We start from the raw sequence: 13,206 nt of genomic DNA, 5'->3' as shown, positions 1-13,206 counted from the left end.
CATGTCCTCAAAGCATTTTATTTCCAGTTTTTAGAGTAAATGAAATCTCCCTCTGATAATCCCTATGGTGGTTCAGATGTGGAGGTTCAGATGTGGATTGCTCAGTGCCTTGCAGTGTTTTCTAGCAGTTCTTCCAGCAGAATTCAGCTGATGGAGATAAATCTTCTCCCCAGCTTCTTCCAAATTCTTGATTGGCTTAATAGGCAGTCATATGTGGAGAACTGAGGGTCCGTGACATCTTGCGTTAGCAGAAGCAACGCAAGCTGCTTTTGACTGGTCCAAACATGTGTGTGCTGTTCCCTCCCCTCTTCAGTGTCAGACAAGGGTATTTCTTGTGTCACATCTAGAGCCAAACAACATGTTACAAGTCCCATGTGATCTCCATGGGTACTTGCAACATGATGCCTACTGCAGGTTTCCTGTGGGAACAGTTCAGAAGTAACAGAGGCCCCATTCAGATTGGGTCCCTGGCACATGGGGAGGAGAGACCTCCTGCCTTCTCCCTGCACTGTTTTCCCTACCTGAAACAGCCCTGGAGTGGTTATTTGGCCCAGTGGGGTGGGGCTGCACATGCAAACATTCAGTGCAAATTCAGTGGAGCAGATAACTCCCCCTGGCCTTTTTTTGGTCAGAGAAACTGTGCAGTTTGGGCATGAACCTGTCTTGGACACGCATCAGTCCTGATCCAAATTGGGCCCCTGTGGCACTTCTGAATTTAGTTCCCATGGGGAGTTTGCAGCTAGCATCCTGCTGCAGATCCTTGTGGTGAGATCACACAGTAGATGTAATGTGTTCTCACCTTAGCCAGCACCCTTTGCCAAAGGGCATGTGTGGAAGCCTGCTTCAATAAGACTTCAGTGCTATAGGGAATTTATCATAACATTGCTTATACCTATGTACACCTGTTTAAAATACCATATGTCCTTGAGATGTCTTTTGGAAATGTTGCCAAAATGTTTCAGAACTTATCAGTAACTGAGGTACAAGTAATTGACATTTGGAGAATTGCTAAGTAAACATCTTTCTACATGTTTGTAATCTGGATTTTGGCAGCCTTTTTATTGGTTGATAAAATGCAGGTAATGACCAAACATGCTAATTATGAGCCTTTATAAGATCCAAAGTTGAAGTGATGTGGTGGAATACTTTATGTTGAATTGATGTGTAAAGCAGGGATGGCTGAGGTGGGTGGGCATAATGTACATCACAAGAGGCATGTGATACAGGTGAGGGGAGACTGCCTTCTTCCCTACCTTCCCTCTTTGCACTCTGTAGCTTCACCCCCCCCCCCCCCCCGGTCTGACTTGGATATTGGGAGTGAGCACAGGGCAGCAGGGCCAGAAAGGGTTCAGCTCCCCTCATCTCTGTGTTCCTTTTGACCTGAAAATGAAACCCTGTAACTTACCATTGTTGCTTATAAATTTAAATAGCAAATAAGGGGCCCTCTGTCCTATCTCTGATGACTCTCAAAGAGTACATTTTTGAATGCAGGAATCTGCAAGCATCTTACTAGCATCATTGTCTTTCTTGTAAAGAGTCTCAATTACTTGCTAATGGGAACAGAATTCAGGTTGCGGGAAAAGATTCTGTAATTCAGGACGCAAAAGTGCTGTATCCTGCTTGAAAGCCTGTTTAGGATTCTGAAGTTGTTTGCTTTTAAAAAAAAAGCACGTAGACTTTCTAAGGAAGCAAAATATCATTCCTGATTTGTGTGTGTGTGTGTGGTTGTGTGTGATGTATAGGGCACTCACAGCACTGGTCACTGGATCCTCCTCCCCCATTCTTTCAATCCTTACAAACTTGGATGTTTCCTCTCTTGGAGTAGCTTGTGGGCCTCAGTTTTCCTTCACTATAGTTGTAGCTCCTTCTGAGGAATGTAATAAAAGAGAGGAGTGAATCATAATTTAGGCCCAGGCTTGAGATTAGGGAGTCCGTAACCTCAAGCCATATCCTTTCCATGCAAGACTGTTCTTCCCAAATACATCCATGGCTGAGCCCAACCGCTCTCATCTTGCTAGTTGACCAAGGACCTGCTTCAGTGAACTCTTTTTATGCAACCCGAGTGCCCCACGGAGGTGAAGGACACAGCCTGAGCTGGCTCCATCAGTCAGCAGAACAAATGGGCTTGCTCTGCCTAACATCGGGCCATCTCGGATTCCACCTCTTTTATAGAGATGAGTGATGAAGAGAGGCTCGTTCCGCTTTGCCGCTGTATTAATACACATCAGGGGCCAGCTCCCAGCACTAAATCACGCTACCGCATACATCTGTTATCGGACTCCTCACCAACGTGATGAACAAGACTGCAGATAGAGGCTTCCTCGTGTCATTCTTTATAGGATTTTCCTAAAAGAATAAATAGCTCAAATCTCTGCCAACACTCTCCCCTGTCATTGTGATGAATTTAGCTTCTTTCTTAAACATGCAGCAACAAATCTTCCTCTGTCATAGACCCCTCCCCCTTCCCACCTGCAGAAAGTTTTGTTGAATTTGACTGAATTCAGATGATGATCGTCAGGCTGCTGAAGATGCAGGCTTGCATTTAGTGGCTGGAAGCGAAGGAGCAACATTGGGACCCTTCTGTTTGCCCCAGAGTTCATATACAAATCGTGCCTTTGTGATCAGGAGAAAGTTGAAGCTAACATCTTTCCTTGTTTTTTGCTTACATTCTCTATGGTACAAATTCACACACAGTGATGTCACTGGCATTATTAATAAGGGAGTGTGCTGAGTTATGGCACACATGGAAGTGTTTTGTGAGAAATGAAACCTCTTTGGCAATTTGGGACTGCTGAAATAGGAGTTGCTGCACAGATGCTACCCACAAAGAGTTCTTCATTTAGTTCACACAAATAGTTCTTCATTGAGAGTCCATCTGTAGCCCCCTGAGTTCTTGAAGCAGTGGCCTGGGAGCTGCCTTGTATATGAGTGGGGTTTCACTTTTCCCTACTTGCTGCTGGGCAGCAGGCAAATTCAGTACTTTGGGTTTGGGCTGCATAAAGAGTTTCCTAAGAACCAGGTTTCAGCGGGTAACCATGTTGCTCTTCAGTGGAATAGCTAGATTTGAGTCCAGTAGCAACTTTGAGACCAACAAGATTTTTTTGCGGGGGGGGGGGGGGGAGGCGGTATATGCAGTTGAGAGTCAATGAAGGGAGCATTGACCTCATACTCTGAAAATCTTACTTGTCTGTAAAGTGCTACTGGACTTGAATATACTGAGAATCCAGTTTCAGATTTTCACCTCTCACCTTTTATACATGTAAGTGGCGTTCAGAGTCTATTAACATGGAGTTCATATTGACCCATGGTGTGTGTGTGAGAGAGAAAGAGAGGGTGGGGGAGGAGAAGATTGGATTTATACTCCACCCTTCACTCAGAGTGGTTTACAATCTCCTCCTTCTCTCCACAGCAGTCACCCTGTGAGGTAGGTGGGGTTGTGAGAAGTATGTGAACTGCTCATGAGAGAGCAGCTCTTTCAAAAACTGTGACTGACCCAAGGTCACTCAACAGGTGTATGTGGAGGAGTGGGGAATTAAACCTGGATCTTCTTCGTGGTCTCTGTGCTTCACACTCATGGGATAGTGCGCCTGCGCCGATCCCCAAATCGGTACCTGAAAAAGCCCGGGATTTTTCTGCGCTCGGTGCCAATGGGCATGCGCAGGCGCCCCAATGCGCATGCCCACCGGCGCCAGCGTGGGGATCCCGCCAATTCCTTTCTGACCGCTGCACTGAGAGGTTTACCTTTCTTGTTCCCCGGTCGAAGAGAGTTTTGGCCTTGCCTTTCTTCTCGTTTTTTCTTAGCCCGTTTCTTATTTTCTTAATGTAGATAGTTAGATAGTAGTTAGTTAGTTAGTTGTAAAAAAAAAAAAAAGAGATCTTTTTTCCTATTGTTGGTCGGTTTACCCTTCGGGGTGCTCCGTCCTCTTTTCCCCCCAGTTTTTCCCCTCAGACGACTCTGAGCGGTTTTTTGCGACTACTTGTCTATGGACAGTCGCTGGGGGGTTTTCAAGCGCTGTCGTGCTTGCGGGAAAAAGATTGCCCCTCCAGACGGCCATTCCTTGTGTCTGCTGTGCTTGGAAGAGGCACACCGTGTAGAAGCTTGCCCGCACTGCCTTCGCTTTTCGAAGCAGACGAGGAAGAACTGTGCGGCCCGGCTATCGGCGGCTCTGACCGAATCGGCGCTTCGCCCGCAAAAATCGATGGCGACCATTTCGACACCGAAGTGGACGGACACCCCGGCACAAGAGCATGCATCGGCTGATGTTGCTCCATTGACTCTGACTGAGCTGCCGGAAGAGCGCGGCCCCACAAAACGTCCCCATGAGGGTTCGGTGGACACGTTCGCTAAAAAACGCCGAGAGGACTCGGGGACCCGAGCTCCTAAGAAGGCGAAGTCGAAGGAAAAGCGGAAGCGACCCCGCACTCCTTCACCGTCGGCCGACGCATCGACACCGGTGACTCACGCACCGCCTAAAAAGATCCTGGCCTCCCCGCGCCACAGCCCCTCAATCCAACCACGTCAGTCGACATCGGAGCAGGCCCATGAGATCGACCTGACCCAGCGGTCCTCGTCGGGTTCCCGTCGACGTACTCCGAGCGGATCGACGTCGGAGTTGGACGCTTCAGCACCGATCATCGAGCCGATCCGGATGAGGTCTCGAGAGAGAAGGGAGGTGGAACCTTACCAAGCACCTCACCGCTTCCCGATACCACCGTGGGAACAGCGCAGGTGGCAACCTCCTTACTCCCAGTACCAATCTTACCACTGGTACCCAGAAGAGTACCCTGAATGGGAGCAGGAATTGGAGTTCTCCTCGATGTCAAGGGTATCGCACCGGTCCCGAAAGCCATCGGTGTCGATTCCCCTGGAACGACGCATGGTCCCGCTCGATGTCCATCGACGACCATCGCCACCGGTCCAATCGCCGCCGAGAGAGCTAACACCAATGCTGTCGGAGCACTTTGCCCACCGAGAGTCTTCATCGTCGGCATCGGACAGTGAGGACCAAGATGTGGAGCCTTCGCCGGTCTCCCAGACGGCCGAGGATCTTCCGATTTCGCCGTCGGAAGATCTGAAGTCATACGGGGACCTTGTAAGAAGGATTGCAGCCACCCTTAATTTGCCTGTGACGCAACCAGAGCCCATCGTGGACGACAACGTGTTCGATATCATGCAGAGGAACACATCCACAGCTGTCACCTTACCTGTCACCAAGGTGATTCTCCAGGCAGTTAAGGAGCCTTGGAAGAGACCATCATCAACACCGGTTTCATCCAAGCGGCTGGACCATATGTATAAGGTCCAAGAAGCAGGAGCTGAGTTTCTTTTTACCCATCCAAAACCAAACTCAGTGGTCGTTTCCTCCTCTTCTAAGGTGCGGAAGGTTCATTCCTCCCCACCCGATAAGGAAGGGAAGAAGATCGACGGGATGGGCCGCAAAGTTTATTCAGCGAGGGCACTTGGCATCAAGGTATCTAACTATGCAGCCTGCATGGCTAGATACCAGTATGCCATGTGGGAACAGCTCTCCCCCTTTCTTTCCTCACTGAGTGAGGACAAGAAAGCCGCTGCGAAAAAGCTACAAAAAGAGGGTCTTGCTGTAGCCAGACAGCAACTGGCTGCAGCAAAACATATGGTGGAGGCGTCAGCTAAAGCCATCACTTCCGCAGTCTGCATCCATCGCCACTCCTGGTTGTGGTCGACGGCTCTACATCAGGACACTAAGTCTTTCATTGAGGACTTGCCCTTTGAGGGTGATGGGCTCTTCAGCACCACGACTGACACGGTGCTGCAGGAGTTCGACAAAAGTGTCAAAACCTCCCGCAATCTGGGTGTCCAGGCTGCCCCCAAGGCTACTAGGTCCAAGCAATGGCCTAAGCCCTGGTCGAGGAAACCCTACCAAAAGTTCTCACCTGAACAATGGCGTCCACGTCCTTCGCAGACTGAACGACCCTCCTACCCTGGCAACAACAGGAGTTGTTACGGGACCCAGCCGACTAGCAAGCCCAAGGGTGCTCGCCCCCAGAAGCAGGGGGTTTGACTTCCTGCAAGCACGCGTCGTTACCCCCACTGGCATCTCATCCATCCGCCTACGCCCTTTCCTGCCTGCCTGGGAGTTGATCTCCACAGACAGGTGGGCTCTGTCCATCGTGAAAGAGGGCTACAAAATAGAGTTTGTTCAGACCCCGAACCAGTCCGTGGTTATTACCACTCCCCCTTCCCCACCTCTGCTGGCGGAGGTGAACAACCTCCTACAGAAACAAGCCATAGAGGTAGTTTCACTGGAGGCCAGGACAGGAGGCTTCTACTCTCGCTACTTCCTGGTCCCCAAGCGGGACGGGGGCCTGAGGCCTATCATGGACCTTCGGAGTCTGAACAAATTTATTCTGTACCAGAAGTTCAGAATGGCCACGCTGCAAACAATCCTGCCCCTCATCAATCAGGGAGACTGGATGGTGACCCTGGATCTCAAGGATGCTTACTTCCACGTCAGCATTCATCCTGCGTTCAGGCGTTTCCTAAGGTTTGCAGTGGGTGCTCGGCACTTCCAGTTCAGGGCCCTGCCGTTTGGACTGTCTACTGCTCCTCGGGTGTTCACAAAATTGATGAGTGTGGTGGCTGCCCACCTTCGTCTTCAGGAAGTAGTTGTCTTCCCATACATCAACGACTGGCTCCTTGTGGCGGAGTCGAGGGAGAAACTAACAACACACATTGCCATCACGCTGCGTCTCCTGGACACTCTGGGGCTGCAGGTCAATCTGGAGAAATCCCATCTTACTCCGTCAAGGACAGTTAATTTCATAGGGGCTCTGCTGGACACAGATCAACACCGAGCGTTTCTGCCTTCGCAGAGAGCAAAGGACATCATCACTCTGGTACAGCTTCTCCAAAGGCGACAGTGGGGTACGGCCCAGCAGCTCCAGTGGATGCTGGGGTTGATGGCTGTGACGACAAGCGTGCTACGTTTCGCAAGACTGCGAATGAGGGGTCTTCAACTGTGGTTCTTGCGCCATTTTCATCCTCTCATAGACTCTCCTCGAAAGAGGTTCACCATCCCTCCTGCGACTCTCCAATCTCTGCTATGGTGGGGGTCGGAGAGCAACATCTGCCAAGAGGCTCCCTTCCACCTTCCAACCCCTACCGTGACTATCGCTACCGATGCTTCCCTGTGGGGGTGGGGAGCTCACCTGGAAGATCTATGTGTAGGAGGTCAGTGGTCACCGAAGCTGAGTCGGTGCCACATAAATTACCTGGAACTGCTGGCAGTTCACTTTGCCCTTCGCTCTTTCCGTCCACTAATAGCAGGGAGGACTGTGGCGCTGCTTACGGATAATACCACTGCCCTGTGCTATATCAACCGACAGGGAGGGACAGTGTCTCGCAGGTTGTGCTCGCTGGCGATGGATCTCTGGATGGAGTGCCTCCAGTTGGACATTTTTGTGAAGGCAACACATCTGCCGGGGGTCCTCAACATACAGGCGGACTCTCAGCAGGGGTGGAGCTTCTCCACACGAATGGGAACTACAATGGCGGTTCCTAGAGCCTGTGTTCCAACTCTGGGGGTACCCACAGCTAGATGTTTTCGCAACAGTGGAAAACAAGAAGTGCCCCTTGTTCTGTGCCAGGCGAGGTGCGGATCCAGCCTCGCTGGGAGACGGACTCCTACTTCCGTGGGGGGGGCTGGTTCCTTTACATGTTCCCACCCTTGCCTCTGCTGACAAGGGTAGTCCACAAGCTAGTGCAGGAGAGGCCACTGGTGCATCCTGGTGACTCCTTGGTGGCCCCGTCAAAATTGGTTCTCGATCCTTCTCCAACAGTCGAGGGGGGTCTTTTACCAGTTCCCGGCAGAACCGGACCTGTTGTCGGCCCAGGGCGGGCACGTGCTCCACCACAACGTGCCACACCTGAAGCTGACGGCGTGGTTCATCGACAATTAGGTTTTTCTACCAGGGTCCAGCAAGTTCTCCTAAGCAGCAGGAAGCCTTCCACCCGTGCCTCTTACGAGAGGAAGTGGAAGAAATTTAGTACCTTTGTGGCTGACTCTCCTGTGCCGCCTGACTCTGTCGGACTTTCGGCAATTTTTGAATTTTTATTGGCTTTGGTGGATGAGGGTCTGGTATTCTCCTCCATCAAGGTTTATCTGGCAGCTATTTCTGCTTTCCATGGTTCAGTGGAGGGTTACTCTGTTTTCGCTCACCCTCATTCCAAAAGGTTCATGAAGGGACTGTTCCGCCTTCATCCTCCCTCTAGATCCCCTCCTCAGTTGTGGGACTTGACGTTGGTTCTGGACAAGTTGACTCGTCGTCCCTTTGAACCCATGGCAACGTGTTCCTTACAACTTTTGTCTTGGAAGACTGCATTTTTAGTTGCCATCACTTCAGCACGTCGTGTGGGGGAGCTCACAGCGATGCGTTGTGACTACCCCTACCTTGCCTTTAGGGAAGCAGGGGTTTCTTTGGCTCCAGACATCACTTTTCTTCCCAAGGTGGTTTCCCAGTTTCACCTTAATTTAGAAGTTTGGTTACCTACGTTTTACCCTAGTCCTTCCTCGGATGAGGAATGCAGGTTGCATGCGCTGGACGTTAAGCGTGCCCTCCTGTTTTATTTAAATCGTTCACGGGGTTTTCGTAAAGACAAGCAGCTTTTTGTCTCCTATTCTGCCCCCAAGTTAGGGTCCAAAATTTCGTCTCAGAGACTTTCAAAGTGGCTTACTGAGACAATCAAACTTTGTTATTTGTTGGCGAAGAAGCCTTTACCTGGACCTGTTCGTGGGCACTCCACAAGGGCGATGGCCACGTGGGTGGCATTCCTGAAGGGTGTGTCCCTTTCTGATGTCTGCAAGGTGGCTACCTGGTCTTCTCCGCATGCCTTCATGAAGCACTACGCGCTGGACGTGCATGCTCAGCAGAGGACTTGGTTGGGAGCTGCGGTGCTGCAAGCTGTTTCTTCAGGTTGACCGTCTTCCCGCCTCCAGGTATGCTTTGCTTGCTAATCTCCCATGAGTGTGAAGCACAGAGACCACGAAGAAGATAGACAGGTTGCTTACCTGTAACTGTAGATCTTCGAGTGGTCATCTGTGCATTCACACTACCTGCCCTCCTTCCCCACTGCTGATGATCTCCCTCCAGTAGGAGCTTCCAGCGGTCAGGAAGGAACTGGCGGGATCCCCGCGCTGGCGCCGGTGGGCATGCACATTGGGGCGCCTGCGCATGCCCATTGGCGCCAAGCGCGGAAAAATCCCGGGCTTTTTCAGGTACCGATTCGGGGATCGGCGCAGGCGCACTATCCCATGAGTGTGAATGTACAGATGACCACTCGAAGATCTACAGTTACAGGTAAGCAACCTGTCTTTCTTCCTGATTAGAGTCTGTGCACTTAACCACCCCAAAGAAAGAAGTTTGGTGGTCTCACTTTGACAGGGGTGGAATTCTAGCAGGAGCTCCTTTCCATATTAAGCCACACACCCCTGATGTAGCCAATCCTCCAAGAGTTTACAAGGCTTTTTTTTGGTAAGTTCTTGGAGGATTGGCTACATCAGGGGCATGTGGCCTAATATGCAAAGGAGTTCCTGCTAGAATTTCACCCCTGCACTTTGGCAACTCCAGACTGCTGAAATAGGGGTTCTTTCAACCACCATCTCAGCAACTCAAAGAAAATGTGTTGCCTCTTCTCTTCCTATCGCTTTCCTGTACAATAGGCAGGTCCAGAAAGTATATGGAAGTCTAGTGGATTGCTTTTATCCAGTTCCTTTTATCCTCCCCTATTTTCTCCCCCCCATACCAGAAACACAGGTTAGAAAGCAGATAAAGTGTTAGCAGAAGTCAGCTTTCAGACTTTAAAAATCACATAGAAGAAGTCCTACCTTGTACAATTACTGTTGCTATTTTAGCCTTCTGGAATCCTGTAACCCTGGCTGAAAGTTAATAAATGGGATAAGCGCTAGTGGCCAGGGGCAGGGTAGGGCTTGGCAAATGAAATCTGAGCATGCAGAATTTTAGTTATGTAGTTTTCTATGACATTGCTGTTCATTATCCTTCTGTCTTCTCTCCTTGTTGTGGTGTTCCAGCAGCTTTATCCATCCACATAGATTCATCAGACCCTGGTCCACCAGTGACACACTCCCAGAGACACCAGAACTGACTGGACAGGCCAGAGTCCTTTCATTGGAGAAAAGTACCATTACTACCCCAGACAGCTCTTTTAAAATGCCATAGGAGAAAGCTCTTGACCGCTGCTAGTTGGAGGCAGCTCTTCCTTTGAAGAACCAGCTGGGTGTTCTGCTTGTCGGACTTCAGAGTATGTCGGTATCTTTATCAACTGCCTTGATTTGCAGTAGTCATCTCTTCAATGTTAGCATGTGATGTTCACCTCTGTGAAAATGATTTGTTTGCCCCACACATTGTCCAAATCATGTTTTAAAAATGCCTGAGTGATGCTGGGGTTTCTATATTTTCAGTGTTCTCCCTGTTTCTGAGTAAGTATTTACCGTAACACCTGCTCTAACACTATGATTATTTTCCTAAAAGACAGTGTGAAGTGATACAGCTCTATGAGAAGTGTTGGTAACACCAGTTCTAATGGGTTTGCAGTATCACTATCTCTTATGTATGAATGACATGAGATAGCAGCTGGAGGAAGTGGCGACCACCAGCTGACTGTCTCTGCTAGCCTCATGTGCTAGAACTTCTCTAGGTTGCCTTCCAAGTTGAGGCTTCCTCCCAGGAGACCTGCGGCCACCTTCTCCATCAGCCCTGCAGCTCCTACTGAGGCATGGGTCCTCAAGGTGTGCAAGTCTCCAGTGTAGTTGGGAGGTGGTTGTCCTGCCCACAGCAATGTCACATCACTTCCAACTGGACAAATCATGTTACAGAGCCACCACCCAATCCTCTCCTCCATGTGTTATTTTTTTAAAATTAAAAAAGGACAGTTTGTTATAATGCTGCAGTTTTAATTGACGTATGACTGTATTGCACACTAATCTCCAACCCCAATACCTGTTATCAGTGGCTGGAGATGTGCACAAAATATTGCTGGATATTTCCAAGGTCTGTCTTTGTTGCAAAATTCTTTATCCCTCGTATGTTGTCAGCTCTAGGATGCCCTGTATTCCGCAGGGTAGATTCTGATCGCAGTGCTCTGCAGGGTGGGGCTGGAGTAGAGCCCATCTCTTTGGAAAGCATAAGAGCTGAAAACAAGCCAGCAGAGATCTCTGTTTAGAACAGAGGTTCACAGAGGATAAAACACATTATCTGAATAGGGTGGCTTGAAGTTGTGCATTGGGAACATTCTCAAAGGCTACTTGTTGGCTCAGATTTTAAGGAAATAGACTGGCTTTGCCCCTTCAGGAGTGACTACTGACTTTCTGTATATACAGTTACCCTGCTAGATTTTTCTTCCTGTGTCTCTGGGGCATCCTAATAATGGATTTTAATTAAGGTTCCTTTCCTATTGGCCTTGTTTTCCTGTGTTTCATGATGCACAGGTCAGTGGAACCATAAGTGCACAAACTGGACTGTCATGTGGAATGCTCTGCAATATATACTCCTTAAAGCGAATGACAATGAAATGGACTACCCATCATGGCTGTTCTGTTTGGGAAGTTATTACAAAGGCTCTGCTGAGGTATTAATCTGAAGTCCATGTGTTGTAGTTCTAATAAATAGCCTTTTAACTATCTTGTTTCAAAGCAGTGTCTGTACAGGCAGGATCACTTAATCGATCCTCTTCAAACTAAGACGTTTCCTGCAGTATAATGTCTTTCCGGGACAGTACAACACAGGAAAGACTTTACTGTGTTTTATTCTGCATTTCTGGAAGCATTGTATTCATTACAGCATAGGTTTAGGAAGTGGTGCCTTTTTGTTTCTCAAGCAGCCTTTCTTTTCATTGCTACCCATTATTCAGTACATGAGAGCAAAGTTTCAACAATATTTCAAGTCAAATTCAAGTTTTAGGAATCTTGACAGCCACGTACCCAGGATCCCCCCCCCCTAATTTTGTTTGCAGTATATTGTCTCTTTATGTTAGTAATGGCAGGGTGCTCTTCTTTCTTGAATGGCCTGTTTGAACCCTCCCTCAGGTTTTAGTTCCATAAATTGTCCCTGGATGAATGGTAGACAGTTAACCATGAGATCTTTAATTGGATCCCATTGGCTGTTTGGCAGTTGAGAAGGGAAGAAGAGAGCCCTGCTGATCAGACCAAAGGTCCATCTAGTCCAGCATCCAGTTGGCCACGTAGCCAGCCTTGTGCCTCAAGGATATAAGCTAGAGCAATGGAACCACAGACCTGAACTGCTACACATATGCACATGAAGCCCCCATCATGGGAAACAAATTGAAACTACTTAGATGTGGATGACAGCTTAATAAGTTTGAGTTGCTTTTAAAACTGTTTTGATTTTTTTGGCCTGTAACACACACACACAAACAGGCAATATGATAACGGGCATAAGAAAATATATTAACTAAAAATGTTAAAATGGCAGTTCTATAAGATGCCATCAGCTACATTGATGGATTTTGTCTCATGTGATATACTCATCAAATAGTGTAGAACAGCTCACTTATGCCTTATTAGTATAGTTTTATTAGTGATGCCTTTCCTGTGCCTGAGCCATTAACACCAATCTTCAATCCTGACATAAATTATTTCCTACGTAAACATTTCCTGTGCTCTTAATGACTTTAAAATTGATGTGGAAAGTTGATTTAATCTGTACTGAGGATACATGTCCAGGACTTATTTTGGTTCTATGTGAAGATCTATAAGGGAACTTGGAGAGCCGCCATTGTGTTGCTTCCAGGTTAGTCACTTCGGTCACAGTCTACCCCCACCGCCCAGAAGAACTCCTGTGCAAGCCCTCTTGAAATGAACAAGAGCAGCCTCTTGCGTTGTGTACAATACTGAACACTCCTGTGCTGCATAATGGGTAGAAGCCAGTGACCTCAGGATTGTGAAAAGTTCATTATTCTATCTTTGATTTACTTTGTGGGTACAAAATCAGTTGTAGGCGCAAAGGGATGCATATGAATAACTCCCTATCACTAAACTTAATAAAGTGGTACTGAGTTGCAGCTTCACTAGTTTTTTATTTTGATAAACTATTCTCTTTTTTAATCTCATTTTTAAATCTCATTTCTCCATATCGTGTCTATAAAATATGATACAGAAACCTTTTCATGATTGCTTTAAGGAACTTGGGAAA

At 48.3% G+C, this 13,206-nt stretch overlaps 1 protein-coding gene across 2 annotated transcripts in view; it reads left to right on the top strand.

Moving 5' to 3' along the window:
• Window positions 1-11,675, top strand: part of GPATCH2L (G-patch domain containing 2 like) — a 256,742-nt gene extending 245,067 nt beyond the window's left edge. For both annotated transcript variants that reach the window (XR_009556522.1, XR_009556523.1), the window contains exon 11: window positions 10,794-11,675. The gene's annotated coding sequence lies outside the window, so the exon portion shown is untranslated. The remainder of the gene's footprint in view (window positions 1-10,793) is intronic.
• Window positions 11,676-13,206: the final 1,531 nt, after the last annotated feature.

The sequence above is a fragment of the Heteronotia binoei genome, chromosome 21, assembly GCF_032191835.1.
Source record: "Heteronotia binoei isolate CCM8104 ecotype False Entrance Well chromosome 21, APGP_CSIRO_Hbin_v1, whole genome shotgun sequence".
NCBI classification, from domain to species: domain Eukaryota; kingdom Metazoa; phylum Chordata; class Lepidosauria; order Squamata; family Gekkonidae; genus Heteronotia; species Heteronotia binoei.
This window is presented reverse-complemented; position numbering and strand designations above follow the sequence as displayed.